This window comes from Petaurus breviceps, unplaced genomic scaffold (assembly GCF_028583685.1).
Source record: "Petaurus breviceps papuanus isolate PSGF00001 unplaced genomic scaffold, PetGlider_PUasm1.0 38, whole genome shotgun sequence".
NCBI classification, from domain to species: Eukaryota; Metazoa; Chordata; class Mammalia; order Diprotodontia; family Petauridae; genus Petaurus; species Petaurus breviceps.
Genome location: NW_027186304.1, coordinates 85,585,711 through 85,594,685, shown reverse-complemented (window position 1 = coordinate 85,594,685; position 8,975 = coordinate 85,585,711). Strand labels below are relative to the sequence as shown.

General features: G+C 39.8%; 1 protein-coding gene across 6 annotated transcripts in view; it reads left to right on the top strand.

Moving 5' to 3' along the window:
• The window catches only part of STAU2 (staufen double-stranded RNA binding protein 2), a 434,298-nt gene that overhangs the window by 23,994 nt on the left and 401,329 nt on the right, over positions 1–8,975 (top strand). The gene's annotated exons all lie outside the window — the stretch shown is intronic.

Below are 8,975 nucleotides of genomic sequence, written 5' to 3'. Positions count from 1 at the left end.
CGTTGTCTCCCTCTGAGTTTGGTTCCTCCCTCTGAGGATAGTAGGACCCCAGAGTCTTTGTCTTTGCAGTCTGCTTTCTACCCATTTTGAGGCAGGGCCCTAGCCATGCCCTTCCTCTAGGGTTCCCAAGCCTTAAGGTTTTTGCCCATGGGCAATAATTACTATGTTTCCAGGGTTGGGAGGGGGCCGGAGTTGGAGCAGTCGAGGTTCACTCTGCCATCCTGGTTCTTGGAGGTCCTGATAGGGGCTTTTTCAATTTCTGGGCTATGGAGTAGCAGTCTCAGGAGTACTTGCTGCGCCTGCTAAGGGCCCTGCATTTTATTATTATCTTGCTCTTTCTAGTCCCAGCCCCTTGTTGATAGGCCTGGTAAGTGGCCCTTGTGGTTGGTGTGATGACTTGCCCCCCTCGTTGATCAGGCCTCTGCACTCTGCCCTTTCCGGCCTGCCTCTGCTCGCCCCACCGTCCCAGCCTGCCTCTCTCAGCGGGCTGGCTCCGTTGGCTTCCCGGCCTGCCTTTCTTATTGCTTCCAAGCAGTTGGCTTCCTGGCCTGCCTCTCTTAGTGCGCCCACACCTTTGGCTTCCCGGCCTGCCTTCTCTTGTCATATTTACCACCCGGGCATGTGTCACATCAGACCCTTTCTCTCTACTCACAACACAACTACCTTCTTCTAGGCCCTCATTCATTCTCACATGGAATATTCCTGTTTCTGGCTGGGTTCCATGCCATCTCATTTGGGCTGTGGGAAGTGTTCCCTTGTCTTTGACCCTTCTCCCTAAAATAATGAATGTCAGTTTTTTTTTTCCAGAGGTTTATATGGGAACAGGGTAGAATGTAGTGATAAATTAAAAGGGAAGCATGTAAACTTAGTTATTTTGAGAGCTGATCCTGGTTCCATAGATTCTTTTTTTTTTTTTTTTAAAGCAATTGGGGTTAAATAACTTGTTCAAGGTTACATGGCCAGGTGTTTCTTGGTGGGTGCTAAGTGTCTGAGCCCGGATTTGATCCCCAGGTCATCCCGACACTGGAGCCGATGCTCTTACTCGCTGAGCCACCTGGCCACCCCTTGTTCCATAGATTCTATAAAGAGTAATACCTTATTCTTAGCTTCTTTTTCCTTTCTAACTCGGTTATACCAAGTTTTGTACCTAGGTATACCTCAGATTGTCAGTTCTTTGGTCTCTATAATAGCTTATATTGCTGTAACTGCTTATATAATTGCTTAAAGTGATTATATTGTTTTTGGTTATAAAGTATTTTATGTCAGTTCTCCCAATTCAGTCTGTTTTCCTAGTCTTTATGACTTTTACCTTAAACTCAGAAGCCGTACAATAATGTGCAAATTAACTGGTACAAAGTAAAATAATTAAAATTATTAGCATATAATAATTTACTTTGCAACTTTTTTTGTTTTGGAGGGGGGAAGGCAGGGCAATTGGGGTTAAGTGACTTGCCTAAGATCTCACAGCTAGTAAGTGTTAACTGTGTGAGGCTGGATTCGTGAGCTCAGGTCCTCCTCACTCTAGGGCCGGTGCTCTATTCACTGCACCACCACAATCCAGTAATACATAGGTCGTGAGCAGTAGAGTTGGGATTTGAACCTAGGTACTCTGACTCCAAAACTAGGTGCCCCTACTTTGCAACTTTGTACTTCTATAAAATATTTTAAATATGCTATTTGTCCTTTTGCTGCAGTCACTTGTTTTTACATAGTTAGCACTGAATCTACAAGATTTTGATACATCTGTTTTTTTGCTTATGCTTTTTGTAGGGGGGAAGGTAGGGCAATTGGTGTTAAGTGATTTGCTCAGGTCACATGGCTAGTTTTTGTGTAAAGTGTCTGAGGCCAGATTTGAACTCAGGGCCTCCTGACTTCAGGGTGGAGGTGCTCTATTCACTGTGCCACCTATCCTCCCCTTGGTACATCTTATAATTCTTCATTATGAAACCACACTTTAATTATTTGGATTTTAAGTTTATCTTTGCCAAGTTCATTTTTTTTCAATTGTTGCTTTAAGGAGATAGCCTATACATTTTGAATGGGATTGAAATCAGGGGGTCTTTATAGTGTTCTTTCAATTTCAAGGTGTTTATGCTACACTGTTGAGGACTCTCTAGCTGCCAGGGCTGTCTGAAGTGCTTTGTTTGTTTTCTGACAATTCAACTGTTTTGTATCAATACCTTGTTAATTCTGTTTTTATTTTGGCTACACCTTCCTATATGTACTTTAGTCTGATCCTGCTTCGTTGTGGGATTGATTGATCCTTGAAGCACTTGTGCTCCAGACACCAAAAACTGGTTCAGTATCTCTGACAGTTAGTGAAGTGTGTGTGCTCTTTCAGAGTTACAGTTTTTGCATGTTCTCTTCAAATAATATCCATTCTTAAAAATCATAATTTAAAACACAACAAAGTAGAGCAATAAAACAGATGTATATCTAGCACTGATATATGACAGAAAATTAGCCAAAGGTCAGGAAGCCAGCTCATTCTAGTTTCAACTAGTCAAAGTCAACCATATCAAAATTATTACTTGTCCCAAATTGTTGTGTTTGTCCTTCATTCTTGAAGAAGACCATGACATCAGGGAGATGATGACATGACTTGCAGTTCCTTAATTTGAGGGAGGGAAGGCTGTTCAAGGTCTCCAGCCCCACTTTCTCCTCCTGAGCCCTCTGGGTCTAGTGGCCAGAGATATTCATCAGGATGACTGGAGATGGCCCTGGATGCATTGGGAGATCTTGGCCCTTTTAGGCTAAATTCTTAATATGTACACAACTTTAGATCTGGGCAAGTTACTTCCTTTAATCCCCATGACTCGCAGATGAGAAAAACTTTCTGTTTTTACAAGTCCCAATTAAATTTAATGAATATTTGTTAAATGTAAGTTATATATAAGGCTATTTGATAGTACATTCTAAGATATAGAGAGAATAAAGTAGATTCTGTCCTGAAGGAGCTTACATCCAAGAAGGGATGGGAAACTTTTTTTCTCATAGTTTTATTCTGCTGATCCACAAAAATAATTAATAATAGGCCAAGTAGAATGAAGTAAAAACACATGCAAACACAAAGTGCCTACTGTGCAAAGTATTATGGTAGAAACTGTAATAGGCATAAAATTTAAATAAGACATGGTCCCTTCCTATCCTCATGTAGCTTACAATCCAATAAGGAGATACATATATAAATGTAATGCATAAAGAAATGCATCAGTAAGTTGTAAAATAGTGTTAAATATCCCCTTTCTTGGTCTAGGTCCCTCTGAAAGATCTAGTATGCTCCAGGACAGGTATGGGGAGCCTGTGGCCTTGAGGTCACATGTGGTCCTCAAGTGCGTCCCTTTTACTGAATCCAAACTACACAGAACAAATCCCTTTAATAAAAGGATTTGTTCTGTAAAACTTGGACACAATCAAAAGGCCATACCCAAGGACCTAGAAGGCCACACATATGGCCTCAAGGCTGTAGGCTTCCCACCCCTGCTCTAGGAGTTTCCAAATGGATGAATGAAAGAATGAAAAAAGCAGTATTGACAATTTGCTCTATTCTGGGCTTTAGGTGGTAAACCATGCTGTTTTCAAATCTCCCTGAAGTATCTCCAGGGATTGTGGGGATTTCTGGATGTTGGCCACTTTTTAACATCTTCAGAGGATATAAGTCAGAAAGATGAGGTTGTGAAACCAGTTTAATTCAACAAGGATTTTGTTCTGTGAAGTTTGGATTCTGTCAAAGGACTGCACTTGAGGACCTTGAGGGCCACATGTGGCCTTGAAGCTGCAGGTTCACCACCCCTGGTCTATACAGAGATTGACCATTGTGTATGGGGATCAGCTTTGAGGCTAGTCTGGCTGGAGTATAAAGTATGTGAGAGAGAATGATATGAAATTAGTATGGAAAGATAGATTGGAACCAGATCGTGAATCAGTTATTTGAAAAATTTTATTAAGTACCTAATATGAACCAGGCTCTGTGCTAGACAAAAATGAAACAGTCCTTGCTTTCAAGGAGGTCACATTCTATAGAGGGAGAAAATATATATAATATGTACACATATAAGGATATACAAAATAACATCCACCAAAAAAAGCATTAGCAATGGGAAAGATCAGGAAAGTCTCCTGTGGGAGATTGCATTTGGGCCCAGTTTTGAAGGAAACTAGGTCTTGTAAGGGCAGGTAGGTGGCCCAGTAGATTGAGTGCTGGGCCTGTAGTCAGGTAGACTCATCTTGGTGAGTTCAAATCCTGCCCAAGATATTTACTATCTTTGTGATTCTAGACAAGTCACTTAACGCTGTTTGACTCAGTTTCTTCATCTGTAAAATGAACTGGAGAAGGAAATGGCAAACCACTCCAGTATCTTTGCCAAGAAAATCCCAAATGGGGATAAGAAGAGTTGGACACTATGGTAAAATGACTCAATAACAACAACAAAGGGGTTTTAGGAGTTAAAAGTGAGGAGGAAGTGCAAGGTCATTGAGAGGGGGAATGGAATGCTGTGTCTGAAGAATAATAAAAAAGCTAGTTTGGTTTGACTGCATTACACTGGGAGGGGGGCCATGTATAAGGTATAGGTGGGGTGGAGCCAGGTTGTGAAGGGTTTTAAATACCACATAAAGGAATTTGTGTTAGAATGTAAGCTCCTTGGAAGTAGAAATTGTTTTATTCTTTGTATTTGTATTCCAAGTGGTAGCACATAGTAGGCTCTTAACAAATTCTAGTTAAATGAATGATTGATTGATTCAAGAGCCACTGGAATTTATTTAGCAGGGTAGTGAATGATCTGTGTCCTTTGGGAACCAATGGAGGATGCATTTAGATTTTCCTCCTTTTTAATCAAGAGGGTCAAAGTTTCAGTTTTTAAGCTTTGTAGTGTTTTTGGTGCCCAGTTTATCTATTTTTATCCTCATTTGCAAGATTTTCATATTTGGGCTTATTTATTGGCTAACTAATTTTAAAAATTGCATATTCAGTTCAAGAATCCTTTCTTCTCTTTTGTTAATCTGAAGTTTTAAAGAATTTTTTTCCCTCTGAGGACTGATTTAGCTGCATCCCAGAAATTTTAGCATGTTGTCTTGTGATTATCATTATTCTTATAGCTATTATTTCTATTCAAATATAATTAATTTGTTCTTTGACCTACTTGTTATTTAAGATTTCATCATTAGATCTCCAATTAGGTTTGTGATATTTTCTTGTGCTTCCTGAAATGATAACGGCTTTTATTGTGTTATTATCTGTAAAGGATATGCTTAGCATTTCTACATTTCACTTATTTGCATTCTCATCTTTTCCCCAATACTTGGTGTTAGTTTTATAGAAGTGTCATATGGTGATTGGAACTATGTATATTCTCTTATTGATCCCATTCGGGAGATTCCATAAATCTTTTAGTCCTAAGTCCTCCAATAGTTTATGTATTTATTTGGTTCTAAGTCTCCTCCCTCTCCCCCAGACTTTTTAAAGCTTTATGTTAGGTTTGTCTAGTTTTAAGAGAGGAATATAAAAGTCTCCTATTATTACTGTGTTAATATATACTTTTCTGTAATTTAATTAATTTTCCTTTATGAATTTAGATGATATGCTATTTGATGTATATGTATATTTGATATTGATATGCCTTCATTGACCCTGATTCCTTTAACTGTGATATAATTTCTTTGTTTATTTTTGACACTGTGAATTTTTATATTTGTTTTGTTTAATGATATGATTATAATGCTTAGTTTTTTTTTTTATTCATCTGCTGTGGATAAATATTGTTCCAGTCTCTTGACTTAATTCTATGTATATGTTGTTTTTTAAATGTATTTCTGGTAAGCACCAGATTGTTTCTTTAGCCATTCTGCCATTCTTTGTCATTTTACTATATTGTTTAGTCCATCCACATTTAAAGTTATGAGAGTTATGTTTATGTTTTCCTCTGCTTGTGTTGCTAGTATTGGTCTGTTCTTAATTTTTTTTAAATCACCTTTCTCTTTTAAGTCACTGCTGTTGTTGAGTACTTCAGTTATGTCAAATTCTTCATGACCCCAAAGGACCACAGCATGCCATGCCCTTCTATTCTCCATTGTCTCTCAAAGTCTGTCAAAGTTCATGTTTGTTGTTTACATGATACTATCTTTACATCTCATCTTCTCCTATCCACTTTTCCTTTTGCCTTCAATCTTTCCCAAGATCAAGGTCTTTTCCAATGAGTCTTGTCTTCTCATTATGTGGCCAAAGTATTTAAGCTTCAGCATTTGACCTTCCAGGTTCTTACTTTGATCATGGCTTTCAGGTAGTCCAGTAATTTTGGTTTTTCTCATGAGATATTTCACATTGCCTTCTATTCCTTCATTTGTTTGGATGTGTGTAACAGCATCTTGATTTCTCATAAAGTCATTAGCTTCCATTTGCTCCCATCTAATTCTGAAGCAATGATTTTCCTCATTGAGCTTTTGAGATTCTTTTTCCATCTGGCAAATTTGGCTTTTTAAGGCATTCTTCTCCTCATTGCCTTTTTGAGCTTCTTTTTCCATTTGAGTTAGTCTATTTTTTAAGGTATTATTTTCCTCAGTCAGGCTATTGACTCTCATTTTGTAATTTTCTTGCATTGTTCTCATTTCTCTTCCCAGTTTTTCCTCCACTTCTCTTATCTGCTTCTTAAGGTCCTCTATGGCCTGTAACCAGCTCATATTTTCCTTTGAAGCATTTGGTGCAGGAGTTCTGACTTCACTGTCTTCCTCCTATTCCATGCTTTGCTCCTTTTTGTCCCCAAAATAGGAGTCTAATGTTGGAATCTTCTGTCTGCTTTGTATCATTTGCCTGGTCATGTTGCCCCTCAGTCACTTGACCTCTGGGCTTTTTACCACAGTAGGACTCTGCCACCAGACAGGGGACCTTTCGTCCCAAATGCTGGGGTTTCCTCAGCTGCCGGAGGTATTAGATGGGTGCCCTCTCTGAGGTCTCCACACGCTCTGGCAAGCTGGACACACACCCCAGGACCTCCACCCTAGACTGCAATCCAGATCCAAGCAGGTTAAAGCAAGAGTGATTACCCCTTAGACTGGTCACTTGGACCCCCTACACTCTGCAATCCAGGAACTGAAGCTGCCACATGGTGCTGGCTGGCTGTGCCAGCAGCATCTCAGCAGCTTCTTGCCCTGGGGGCGAAAGCCATGCACTCCCACTTACTGGGTCCCAAAGTCCTTTTGCACTGACCTCTCACTTTGTCTTTCGCATATATGTGTTGATAAATCTGGAAACGGTCACTGCTGTTGCTGCTCTGGAGTCCCTCCGGCTGGTGGCGGCTGGTCAGGCCCACCCTGGGGCTAAAGCCTTGGCATGGGGCTCGGCTCGGCTCCCAGAGCACTGCTCTGGCAGATTCCTGCAGACTGCTGGGCTGTCCTCAGCGGGAGGTTAGCTTCTCTGTGTATTTTGTGGGTTCTGCAGCTCCAAAGTTTGTTCAGAGGCCCCTTTTTACATGGATTGGGGAAGGTGGAAGCCGGAGCCATGGGGAGGTCCTGCTTCTACTCCACCGTTTTGACTCAGCTGGTATTTCTTTTTTTTTTACCTCTGTGTTATGCCATCAGTCTCACAGATGCAGATACTCCAGTATATAAAGTACTGCACAAAAGTCCAAACTTCTCTGTGTTTGGCTAAACCTTTATGCCTAAAAATTTTTAGGGTAGATAAAGATATCTCCTTTCCCTCCCACCCCATGTAAACAGGCTTCTGGTATACCTTTGCCATGAGATGATTTCAAATGGAAATCCTGTATACACATAAGATTTTATATATACATATTTGATTATATATGCACACATACACATATATAGTTACACATACACACATGTATATATGTATATGTTTATATGTTAGTAATATATGTTTAGGAGCCTAGACCTGGGATTTCATTAGTATAGGAACTTTTAGGGGAGGATAGTCTCTCTTCCAATACTATAATGGTATAAGTTGGCACCTTTGCTATTATACTACAAGTTTTAGACAGGGATTTAAAAAAAAATTAAATCCTGCCCTGCCCCCCCCCCCCCCCCCCATTATCAGGAATTTATTTCTTCTTTCTCCTCTCTCCCACTGAAATTAAAGAAAAACAAACCCTTGTAGCAAAAACATGGTAAGGCATAACAAATTCTCACATTAGCCAGGCCCTTAAAACATATTTACCATTCTGCATATTTAGTTAGGCAGGGTTGTTTTTCCTTTTTTGGAGGGGAGAAGGCAAGGCAATTGGGGTTAAGTGACTTGCTCAAGGTCACACAGCTAGTAAGTGTGTCAAGTGTCTGAGGTCAGATTTTAACTTAGGTCCTCCTGACTCCAGGGCTGGTGATCTAGTCACTGCACCACCTAGCTGCCCCTAGGCAGGGGTTTTTAACCTTGTTTGTGTCATGAATCTCTTTGGCAGTCTTGTGAAGCCAATGGACTCTATATCAGAATAATATTTTTAAATACATAAAATAAAATATATGTGATTACTGAGCAAACCAGTTATATTGAAATACAATGATCAAATTATTAAAAAACGCACAAGTTGCCTAGAGCACTTAGAGGTTAAGGGATTTGACCTCAGGGTCAGTATGTGTCAGAGTCAATACTTGAACTCAGATCTTCCTGGCTTTGAGGTTGGGTCTTTATCCACTATGCCCTGCTGTCTTTCAATATACATTTATTATTCATTATTTCTAATATTTGTATTTTATTTCTGGAAGGAGATTGAAAAGTACAATGCAAGGTCCAAAAGTTTTTTATTACTCATATTCAAATACTTCTTACTTGGTAAACTCTCTCCTATTCAGCATTCAATTCTTTCATGCTTTATCAGCTTTCCCCTGCTCATTAAACAAAACTCCTTTGTTTACCTTTTAAAGCCCTTTACAACTTGGCCTTGATACTTCTTTCCTGTCACTCTCTGCCTTTTTTCGTCCTGCTGTAGCAGCAAGCACCCCAAGCATCCTCAGGGTTTGCAGCTACCACA